The following is a 12,522-nucleotide window of genomic DNA, read 5'->3' as shown; positions in this document are numbered from 1 at the left end:
CATCAGAGACTTAGAAAATTCACAAATACCTGGAGGCTAAACAACATACTCCTAAACAATCAGTGGGTTAAAGAAGAACTAGCAAGAGAAATTGCTGAATATATAGAGATGAATGAAAATGAGAACACAGCATATCAAAACCTATGGGATGCTGCAAAAGTGGTACTGAGGGGGAAATTTATAGCACTAAATGCATACATCAAAAAGCAAGAAAGAGCTAAAACCAAAGAACTAATGGAGCAACTGATGAAGCTAGAAAATGAACAGCAAACCAATCCTAAACCAAGTAGAGGAAAAGAAATAACAAGGATTAAAGATGAAATAAATGACATAGAGAACAAAAAAACAATAGAGACAATAAATAACACCAAAAGTTGGTTCTTTGAGAAGATCAACAAGATTAACAAGCCCCTAGCTAGACTGACAAAATCAAAAAGAAAGAAGACCCATATAAACAAAATAATGAATGAGAAAGGTGACATTACTGCAGGTCCCAAAGAAATTAAAAAAAATTATAAGAGGATACTATGAACAACTGTATGCCAACAAACTGGATAATGTAGAGGAAATGGACAATTTCCTGGAAATATATGAACAAGCTAGACTGACCAGAGAAGAACTAGAAGACCTCAACCAACCAATCACAAGCAAACAGATCCAATCAGTCACCAAAAAGCTTCCCACAAATAAATGCACAGGGACAGATGGCTTCACAGGGGAATTCTACCAAACTTTCCAAAAAGAACTGACACCAATCTTACTTAAACTCTTTCAAAACATCGACAAAAATGGAACACTGCCTAACACATTTTATGAAGCTAACATCAGTCTAATACCAAAACCAGGCAAAGATGCTACAAAAAAGGAAAACTACAGGCCAATCTCCCTAATGAATATAGATGCAAAAATTCTCAACAAAATACTTTCAAATTGAATCCAAAGACACATTAAAAAAATCATACACCACAACCAAGCGGGGTTCATTCCAGGCATGTAAGGATGGTTCAACATAAGAAAATCAATCAATGTATTACAGCACATTAACAAATCAAAAGAGAAAAATCAAACGATCATCTCAATAGATGCTGAAAAAGCATTTGACAAAACCCAACATCCCTTTTTGATAAAAACACTTCAAAAGGTAGGAATTGAAGGAAACTTCCTCATATGGTAAGGAGCATATATGAAAAACCCACAGCCAGCACAGTACTCAATGGTGAGAGACTGAAAGCCTTCCCTCTAAGATCAGGAATGAGACAAGGATGCCCGCTGTCACCACTATTATTCAACATTGTGCTAGAAGTGCTAGCCAGGGCAGCCCGTTGTCACCACTATTATTCAACATTGTGCTAGAAGTGCTAGCCAGGGCAATCTGGCAAGACAAAGAAATAAAAGGCATCCAAATCGGAAAGGAAGAAGTAAAACTGTCATTATTTGCAGATGATACGATCTTATATCTGGAAAACCCTGAGAAATCGAAGATACAGCTACTGGAACTAATAAACAAATTTAGCAAAGTAGCAGGATACAAGATTAATGCACCTAAGTCAGTAATGTTTCTGTATGCTAGAAATGAACAAAGTAAAGAGACACTCAAGGAAAAGACACCATTTTCAGTAGCAACTAAAAAAACAAGTACCTAGGAATAAACTTAACCAAAGATGTAAAAGACCTATACAAAGAAAACTGCATAACTCTACTCAAAGAAATAGAAGGGGACCTTAAAAGATGGAAAAATATTCCATGTTCATCAATAGGAAGTCTAAATGTCATTATGTCATTTCTACCCAAGCTCATCTACAGATTCAATGCAATCCCAATCAAAATTCCAACAACCTACTTTGCAGACTTGGAAAAGCTAGTTATCAAATTTATTTGGAAAGGGAAGATGCCTCGAATTGCTAAAAACACTCTAAAAAAGAAAAACAAAGTGGGAGGACTTACAGTCCCTGACTTTGAAGCTTATTATAAAGCCACAGTAGTCAAAACAGCATGGTACTGGCACAAAGATAGACATATAGATCAATGGAATCAAATTGAGAATTTGGAGATAGATCCCCAGATCTATGGCTGACTGATCTTTGATAAGGCCCCCAAAGCCACTGAACTGGGACATAACTGTCTTTCAACAAATGGGGCTGGGAGAGTTGGATATCCATATCCAAAAGAATGAAAGAGGACCCCTATCTCACACCCTACACAAAAATTAACTCAAAGTGGATCAAAGATCTCAATAAAAAAGACAGTACCATAAAACTCCTAGAAGATAATGTAGGGAAACATCTTCAAGACCTTGTATTAGGCAGCCACTTCCTAGACATGACACTTAAAGCACAAGCAACAAAAGAAAAAATAGGTAAGTGGGAACTCCTCAAGCTTAGAAGTTTCTGTACCTCAAAGAAATTTGTCAAAAAGGTGAAGAGGCAGCCAACTCAGTGGGAAAAAATTTTGGAAACCACGTATCTGACAAAAGACTGATACCTTGCACATATAAAGAAATCCTATAATTCAATGACAGTGGTACAGACAGCCCAGTTATAAAATGGGCAAAAGATAAGAAAAGACAGTTCTCTGAAGAGGAAATACAAATGGCCAAGAAACACATGAAAAAATGTTCAGCTTCACTAGCTGTTAGAGAGATGCAAATTAAGACCACAATGAGATACCATCACACCAACTAGAATGGCTGCCATTAAATAAACAGGAAACTACAAATGCTGGAGAGGATGTAGAGAAATTGGAACTCTTATTCATTGTTGGTGGGACTGTATAATGGTTCAGCCACTCTGGAAGTCAGTCTGGCAGTTCATTAGAAAACTAGATATAGAGTTACCATTCGATCCAGCGATTGCACTTCTCGATATATATCCAGAAGATCTGAAAGCAGTGACACAAACAGGTATCTGCATGCCAATGTTCATAGCAGCATTATTCACAATTGCCAAGAAGTGGAAACAACCCAAATGCCCTTCAACAGATAAGTGGATAAATAAAATGTGGTATATACACACGAGGGAATACTACACGGCGTAAGAAGGAATGATGTCGTGAAACATATGACAACATGGATGAACCTTGAAGACATAATGCTGAGTGAAATAAGCCAGGCACAAAAAGAGAAATATTATATGCTACCACTAACATGAACATTGAAAAAAGTAAAATAAATGGTTTATAATGTAGAATGTAGGGGAACTAGCGATAAAGAGCAATTAATGGAGGGAGAATGATAACTCAGTAAGAACAGATAAGCTATCATGGGTAAATTTAATGTTCTGGGAATGCCCAGAAATGACTATGGTTTGTTAATTTATGATGGTTATGGTAGGAACAAGTTCACAGAAATCTTGCTATATTAGTTTATTTTCTTGGGGTAGAGTAGGAACATGTTGGAAGTAAAGTAGTTATTTCAGGTTAGGTGTCTTTTTCTTACTCCCTTGTTATGGTTTGTTTGAAATGTTTTTTTACTGTATGTTTTTTTTTATTTTTATTTTTGATATAGTTAATTAAAAAAAAAAAAGAGTTAATAAAAAAAATGAAAAAATATGCAGAGCCCCCCTGAGGAGCTGGTGGAGAATTCAGAGGTGTTGGGCTTCCCCACCTTGATGATTACTGATGTGCTCACACACATACGGGACTGGTGGTTTAATGGTCTGAGCCCTCTACCACAGGACTTGCCATTGGCAAGAAGGAGAGGCTAGGCCTGCCTATAATTGTGCCTAAGAGCCTCCTCCCAAATGCCTGTTTGTTGCTCAGATGTGGCCCTCTCTCTCTAGCTACGCCAACTTGGCAGGTGAAATCACTGTCCTCCCCCACTACATGGCATCTTAGACACCTAGGGGAGTGAATCTCCCTGGCAATGTGGAATATGACTCCTGGGGAGGAATCTAGATCCGACATCGTGGGATGGAGAACATCTTCTTGATCAAAAGGGTGATGTGAAAGGAAATGAAAAAAGTTTTCAGTGGCTGAGAGAGTCTAAAAGGAGCCGAGAGGTCACTCTGGTGGACACTCTTATGCACAATATAGACAACCCCTTTTAGATTCTAATGAATTGGAAAAGCTAGACTAAGGGCTAATTTTCTTAAACAGAGCATTATGTGTTCCAGGTGAAAGTGACTGGTTTAGGGAGACCATGACCCAAGTTATGCCATTCAGAATCAAAGAGACTCAACTCAGTGGAAACGACCCAAGTGTTCATCAACAAATTAATGTATAAACAGAATGTAGCATATAAACACAATGGAATATTATTTAGCCACAAGAAAGAATGAAGTTATGAGACATGCTGCAACATGAAAGAGCCTTGAAAATATTATGCTCAGTGAAATAAGCAAAGCAAATAAGAACAAATATTGTATGACTCACAAGAGATTATTAGAAACAGCAAATTCATGGAGTTAGAAAGTAGATTAGAGGTTACTAGGGGGACGGAGGAAAGGGGAAGAAGTGTTTGGGGAAAAATAAATTAATTTTAAAGAGAAACAGAGACTGAGACTCAATTGTATGATTTTCATGAGTTCTCTGGGAAGCAAATTTGCTTTTTCTTGCTGGACTTCAAATATGAAAGGCTGTAGGGCCACAGTTGCTGCTCCCATTTACTTCCGTTAAAGCTAAGCTGTCTGAGTCTCAAACCCAGTCATGCCCAAAGCTCTAACTTCATGATTCTCAGTTATGGGAGCCCATTCATTCCTTTTTATCTTAAGCCAATTTCTTATGCCATTCTGTCACTTAAGATCAAAGGTGACCTAGCTGATATACTACTCAGTACTAAAGCAAGCAAAGACATTAAAAAATAGTTGCCTTTAATGGTAGGCTGAGCCTTCAATCTTGGGGCTTGCCTTTATGAAGCTTGTTACTGCAAAGGAGAGGCTAAGCCTACCTATAATTGTGCCTATGAGTCTCCCCAAGAGAACCTCTTTGTTGCTCAGATGTGGCCCTCTCTCTCTCCCTAGGCCCATTTGGCAGGTAAACACACTACCCTCTCTCATATGTGGGACATGACTCCCAAGGGTGTACATCTCCTTGGCAATGTGGGACATGACTCCCGGGGATAAGCCTGAACTTGGCATTGTGGGATTGGGAAAATCTTCTCGACTAAAAGGGGGAAGCAAAATGAAACAAAATAAAGTTTCAGTGGCTGAGAGATTTCAAATGGAGTCTAGAAGTCACTCTGAAGGGTATTTTTATGCGCTATATAGATATCCCTTTTTAGTCTTTACTGTATTGGAATAGCTAGAAGGAAATACCTGAAACTGTCGAACTGCAACCCAGTAACCTTGATTCTTGAAGACGACTGTATAGCTACGTGGCTTACACAGTGTGACTATGTGATTGCGAAAACCTTGTGGCTCACACTTTCTTTATCCAATGTATGGACAGAAGAATAGAAAAATGGAGACAAAAGTTAAATGAAAAATAGGGTAGGATAGGGGATGGAATGTTTTGGGCGTTCTTTTATACTTTTATTTTTATTCTTATTTTTATCTTTTTTTGAGCAATGAAAATGTTTAGAAATTGTGGTGATTAATGCACAACTATATGATGGTACTATGAACAACTGATTGTACACTGTGGATGATTATATGGTATGTGAATATATCTCAATAAAACTGAATTTAAAAAATAATTAATTGCTTTTAAACATATAAAAAGTTGTTCAACTTCACTCATAATAAAAGAAATGTATATTGAAACAATAAGATGCCTTATAGCTATCTGATTGGCAAAGTCAAGTTAATAAAGGTTGAATTGGTAATTATGGGAAAAGTTATGCTCATATGCTGTTGGTGGGAATATGAATTCAGCTGCCATTCTGGAGGTACAACATTTTGGAGTGTAATTTGACAACATCTATTAAAATACAAATACTTAAAATCATTAGTCATCAGAAAAATGAACATTAAACCCACAATAAGATACCATTACATACCATTATAATAACTAAGATTTAAAAAAAATAACAAAACCAAAAACCTGTTCATACAAACTGATGTCAAGGATGAGGAGCAACTGGAACCCTCCTACATTGCTAGTGGGCATGTAAAATGTTTTGACAGCTTCTTCAAAATTAAACATACACCGACCATATGATCCATCCATTCCACACTTTGGTATTTACCCAAGAGAAATAAATATATATGTTCACACAAAGTCTTGTACACAAATATTCACAGCAACTTTATTTGTGATAGCCAAAAACTGGAAACAACCCAAATGCCCATCAACTGTTGAATGGGTAAACAAGGTCTGGTATAAAAATACAGTAAAATACTATTCAGCAATGAAAAGGTAAAAAACAGTGAATGATGTAAGTTGCCCTGGCAACATGCTGTAAGACTCTCAGGGATGAGCCTGGTCCTGGCACTGAGGGATTGGCAATGCCTTCTTGACTAAAATAGGGAATGGAAAGTAACAAAAGAAGGTTTTGGTGGCTAAAAGATTTCAAATAGAGTCAAGAGGTCACTCTGGAGGTTATTCTTATGTAAGCATCAGCTAGATATTCCAAATTGCTATAGTATGTCAAACCCCAACCAGCAGTATTCCTGAAAATCTAAAAGAAAACCTAGGGCTCTATCTAAAACTCTATAAAAGTTTTACATACCAAGCTTATTTTCCAGAAACTTAAAACCACTAGATTGTTCCTATGCCAGATAAACCCTGAAACTTAGAGGTAACAGTATCTCCCAGAACATCAACCAGCTGCATTCCCCCACTCCATAACATCAACACCACTTTTCAACATGACGAAGTTAGAATGGTCACTGCCCAAATATTCCTGAAGACTGAGAAAATGATCAAATGAGAGGGAGGAGTTGTAACAGAGAAGTTAGGATTTAACAAATGATTATGACTAGTGAATCATTATATAGACATTTCTCTTTAGTTTCTAGTGTATTGAACAGCCAGAAGGAAATACTTGAAATTGTGGAACTGTAACCAATACCATACTTTGAAATTTGCTCTATGACTACCTGTTAGACTGTATTTTAAAATTTATCACTTTTCTGTATATATGTTATATTTCACAATTAAAAGTGTTAAAAAAAACAGTGAATACACACGACAACATGGATGAATCTCAAAAATATTATGCTAAGTGAAGGAAGTCAGATACAAAAACTATGTACTTAATGATTCCATTTATATGAAATTCTAGTAAAAGGAAACAGAATCTACAGTGACAATGTGGATCAGTGGTTGCCTGAGGCTGAGTATGGGAGGGGGGCTGAGTATGGGAGGGAGACTGACTGCTAAGAGGCACAAGAGATCTTTTTGGAGTGAAATGTTCTATATCTTGATTGGGGTAGCGGTTACATGGGTGTATACATTTGGGGTAGTGGTTACATCGATGTATACTTTTGTCAAAACTCATCAAACTGTATGTACACTTTAAAACAGGTGTATTTTATTATATGAACATTATACCTTAACAGAGTATATTTTAAAATGAGTTGGACCATTTCACACTCACTAAGATGGCTATAATTTTTTAAAAAAACATGGAAAATAACAATTATTGGGAAGGATGTGGAGAAACTGGAACACTTGCACATTACTGATGGAGATGTAAAATGATTCAGCTGCCGTGGAAAACAGTTTGGCAGTTCCTCAGAAAGTTAAACATAGAATTACCATATGGCACAGCAATTCCACTACTGGTTATATACCCCAAAGAACTGAAAATGGGTACTCAAATACTTGTATGTGAATGTTCATATCAGCACTATTCAAGATAGCCAAATGATGGAAACAACCCCATTGTCCATCAACAGATGGATTGATAAACAAATTCTGGTATATGCATACAATGGAATACTAGTCAACCATAAAAAGGAATAAAGTTCTGATACATGTTACAACATGGATGAACTTCAAAAACATGCTAAGTAAAAGAAGCCAGACACAAGAGCCCACATATATGACTCCATTTATATGAAACATCTAGAATAGGCAAATTCCGTAAAAACAAAAAGTAAACTGGTTGTTGTGGAAGAAGAAGAAATGGGGAGTAAATGCTTAAGGGGTATGGCTTTCTTTATAGAGTGATGAAAATATTCTGGGACTAGATAAAGGTGGTGGTTGCACAATATAGTGAATACACTGAATACTACTGAATTGTTCACTTAAAATTGGTTAATTTTATGTTACATGAATTTCATCTTAATAAAATAAACAAATAAAAATGCAAACACACATACACTTTGACCCAGCAACTCCACTTTTAGAGATTCAGCCATTAGAAATATTAGCCCTTGTGTGCAAAGATACATGTACAGGATATTTACTGTACCATGTTCTGTAAGAGCAAAAGCCTGGGAACAACTTAAATTGCTCTATGACTACCTGTCATAGAGCAATAAGGAACTGGTTAAATAAATTACATTACACTCTACAATGGAATATTATGCAGTCATTAAAAAGAAAATGCTGATATGGAATTATCTTTAAGATATAGCAAATTAAAAAAGAAAAGTAAATAGTTTGTATTATGTCCCTAATTACATTTTTAAAAGGGTGTGGTGGGCCCTGCCCCAATCAAGATGGTGAAATGAGAAGCTTCAGGGCTCTGTCCCTCAACAGAAGCTTTGAACAATCAGCAAGAATGGCAGAAACATCTTTCTCAAAGCTCCAGTAAACAGTTAAAGAACTACAGTAAGAGAGAGAGTGCCAAATCAGGAACAAGGCTTTTTAGAAGTGGGATTTCATGGTGCTCTGGCTGGCCCTGACTCAACCCCTCACCAGCTTGTGGCGAAACTGACCTGCACTCCCAAAGAGGATCCCTAATCCAATCCAGAGGGAGCAGAGTAACCCTAGTGCACACACTGGGAGCATGTAAATGTGGCCCAGTCTGTCTGCTGATGGCCTGAGGATTCACCATCCAAGACCTTGCCCTGTGTATAGAAGGTAGCTCACAAAGCTCTCCTGCAGAATGCTGTTGGAGAGCAGTCAAGTCATGCTGCCTGGGGCAAGTGATGTTAACAGTTCTCAAGACCATAAGGATACCGTTTCCCAGGAAAGAGGTGATATTTGGAACCATGTAAACAGGGTAATTCCTAGGTCGCCACACATATGCCCAAGACAAGATACATGCACAGAAAGGACCAGGGAGGCTCTATGCTTTGGCCTGGAGCTATTCTCTAAATGCATTGTATGGATAAGCTCTGAAGAATAGCACTAACATAGGTCAATCTGCAAAGACTAGGAAAAGTGTTTTCTTTTTCTCCTTCTTTTATTTATGTATTTATTTAGTTAGTTAGTTAGCTCCTGGCATTCAAGAAAAGCTCTGTCATAACATTTGCTGGATACATGCTTAAGTAAGAGATGCCTGAGAAGCTAAATTCTAGCTATAACACTTTAAAATATCAAAATGCCCAGGTTTCAATAAAGGATTATAAAACATAAAAAGGAACATGAAGTGATGGCCAGGCAAAGAAAATTAAAGCTTTAGAAACCATCAGTGAGGAGGATCAGACATGGGCCATTCCAGACAAAGACTTTTCAAAATTGGTCCTAAATATGCTCAAAGAGTTAAAGGAAAATATGGACAAACAACTACAGGAAATCAGGAAAATGATAGATGAATTCAAAGAGAATATCAATAGAGACATGGAAATTATGAAAAGGAATCAAACAGAGCTAAAGACCACAGAAACAGAAACTAAAAATTCCTTAGAGGGGTTCAACAGCATTCTGGAACTGGCAGGAGAAAGAATCAGTGAACTTGAAGATAAGACAACAGAAAACATCCAGTCTGAGGAGCAGAAAGAGGAAAGAATAAAGAAAAAGTGAACATAGGCTGAGGAACCTGTGGGACACAATCAAACACACCAATATATTCATTGTGAGAATCCCAGAAAAAGAAAAAGAAGTAGTGAGAATATTCAAAGAAATAATGGCTGAAAACTTCCCAAATTTAATGAAAGAAAGACATGAATATATCTATCCAAGATGCTCAACAAACTCCAAACAGAATAAACTCAAATAGACCCACACTGTGCCTAGTTATAAGCAAACTATTGAATGCCAAAGATAAAGAGAGAATTCTAAAGAGAAAAGCAATGTGTCACATACAAGGGAGTCTCAATAAGATTAAGTGCCAGTTTTCATTGAAAACCATAGAGGCAAGAAGGCAGTTGAAAGACATATTTAAAGAGCTAAAAGCAAAAAGTCACCAAACAAGAATTTTATATCCGGCAAAACTGTCTTTCAAAAATGAGGGAGGAATGAAGACATTCCCAGATAAACCAAAGCTGAGGATCTCCATCACCACTAGACCAGTCCTACAAAGGATGCTAAAGAGAGTGCTGCAAGTTGAAAGGAAAGGATACCAGACAATTGCCTGAAACCACCTGAAGAAATAAAGATCTCGAGCAGAGATAATGACATTGGTATATATAAATACCAGTACTATTGTAGTTTTGATTTGTAACTCTGCTCTTTACTTCCTACAAGATCTAAATGACAAATGCATGAAATGAAATGATAAATCAATAGTTGGGACTCATAATGTATAAATATGTAATTTATGACAAGAACTACATGAAGGTGGGGGGGACAAAAGGGTATATGAACATAGTTCATTTATGCTACTGAAGTTAAGTTGGAATCAAAGCAAATGAGACTGTTATGGATTTTCGATGTTAAATTTAAGCCCCATAGTAACCACAAAGAAAATTTCAGAGAATATGCAAACTCATAGAGACAGAAAGAGTACAGGTTAGGTTACCAGAGATGAAGGGAAGGAGCAATGGGGAATTAAAGCAAAATGAGTGTAGGGTTTCTGTGTGGGGTGAAGGCAAAGTTCTAGTAATGAATGGTGGTGAGGATACTACAACCCCAATGAATGGTATATTTGGGAGGGATTGGGATGGAAATATTTATGATGTATATATGTTTCCACAATTTTAAAAAAAGAAAGATAAACTAAAGAGATAATGACAATGAAATATACTACATGATACTGGATGGGATCTAGGAATGGAGGAGAAAAGGCTGAAAGGACATTATTAGGACATAAGAAAAAATTGGAATATAGAATGTAAGCTCTATATCAATGTTGAATTTAAAACATGATAACTGTACATAAGGTGATTACATAAGGGAATATCCTTGCTTGTAGGAAATGTATATAGAAGTATTATGAGTTCAAGGATTATGATGTATGCAAACTGCTCTCAAGTGTTCATAAAATAGATAGATAGGAAGAATTATATGAAAAAGGTGGGAAAATGTTAAAATTGGTGGATCTAGGTATCTAGGGTGGGTGGAATTCTCTGTTCTGTAAGTTTGAGATTATTTCAAAATGCAAAGTTTTTAAAAAAGGTTTGGTGAATATAATAATATTCACATACCTGCTTTTATATGTATAGACTTTTGGGATTTATAAGGACTTCGTTTTTTTAAAATCTAAACAACCTTTACCTCTGGAGAGGGAGGCTCAGAGACAAGGAATTTAGGATAAGAGAGCTTTCTATTTTTCACCACAAGTATTTGTTGTGGTGATAGGCAGCTTCTAATATGGCCCCAATGATCTCCACCTCCTGATATCACAACCTTTTTAATCAATCCCCTCCCCTTGAGAGTGGGCAGGATCTGTAACTTGCTTCTGATGAAAAGAATATAGTAAAGATGAGGGGATGCCACTTCCATGATTGGGCTACATAAGATAGTGACTTCTGTCTGGCTAGCAGACTGCACCTTGCTGGCTCTGAGAAGCCAGCTGCCAGGCTAGAAAGGCCCATGTCACTGGGAATGAACTGAAGGTGGCCTTCAGCCAACTACCAGCAAGGAACAGAGGCCCTCAATTCAACAGCCCTTGACAAACTGAACTGTGCCAACAACCATGTGAGCTTGGAAGCAGATATTGCCTCAGCTGAGTCTTCAGATGAGACCCTAGCCATGCCCAACACCTTGTAGTCTTGTGAAGTAGAGGACCCAGTTAAGCTATGCTTGGATTCCTCACAGAGACTATGCCATAATAAGCGTGTTGTTTAAAGCTGCCAAATTTTAGTGTAATTTGCCATGCAGCAATATATAAATAATATATTTGGGTTTAATTTTTCCCATTAAATATATATTTCACATGCAATTAAAAATAAACTAGTTTAAAATACCCGTTAAAATAACAAAAGCAATAATGGCCCACGTTCTTTTTTTTCTGATTCCATATTCACAAAGCAACTTCCAGATTATATTTCCAGGTCCCCAACAATTCCAAAACTGGAAAGAGTGCACCCTGGTTAAGTCATCTAGTCATCTAAACATTCTGGTTATTGGAAAGGAATGTATCTCCCTGTAAATCAATACACTGGTCCTCTGGTTAATAAACTTCAGTGTTCTGCGAAGATGACTAGGGAGAGGACAGTTAATGTTGGTGTAGCGGAACTACTCTGTAACAGGTGAGGCCAGTTTGGGATAACCCCACCAAGATCATCAGCAGTACTCTGAGGCTTCGTGATAAATACCCGCCCGCCCGCCCCCCCCTCCATCCTGCCTTGCAATCTCAGTTGTGTGTGGAGA

Source organism: Choloepus didactylus, chromosome 8, assembly GCF_015220235.1.
Source record: "Choloepus didactylus isolate mChoDid1 chromosome 8, mChoDid1.pri, whole genome shotgun sequence".
In the NCBI taxonomy this organism is placed as follows: domain Eukaryota; kingdom Metazoa; phylum Chordata; class Mammalia; order Pilosa; family Megalonychidae; genus Choloepus; species Choloepus didactylus.
Note: the sequence above shows the minus strand (reverse complement) of the source record.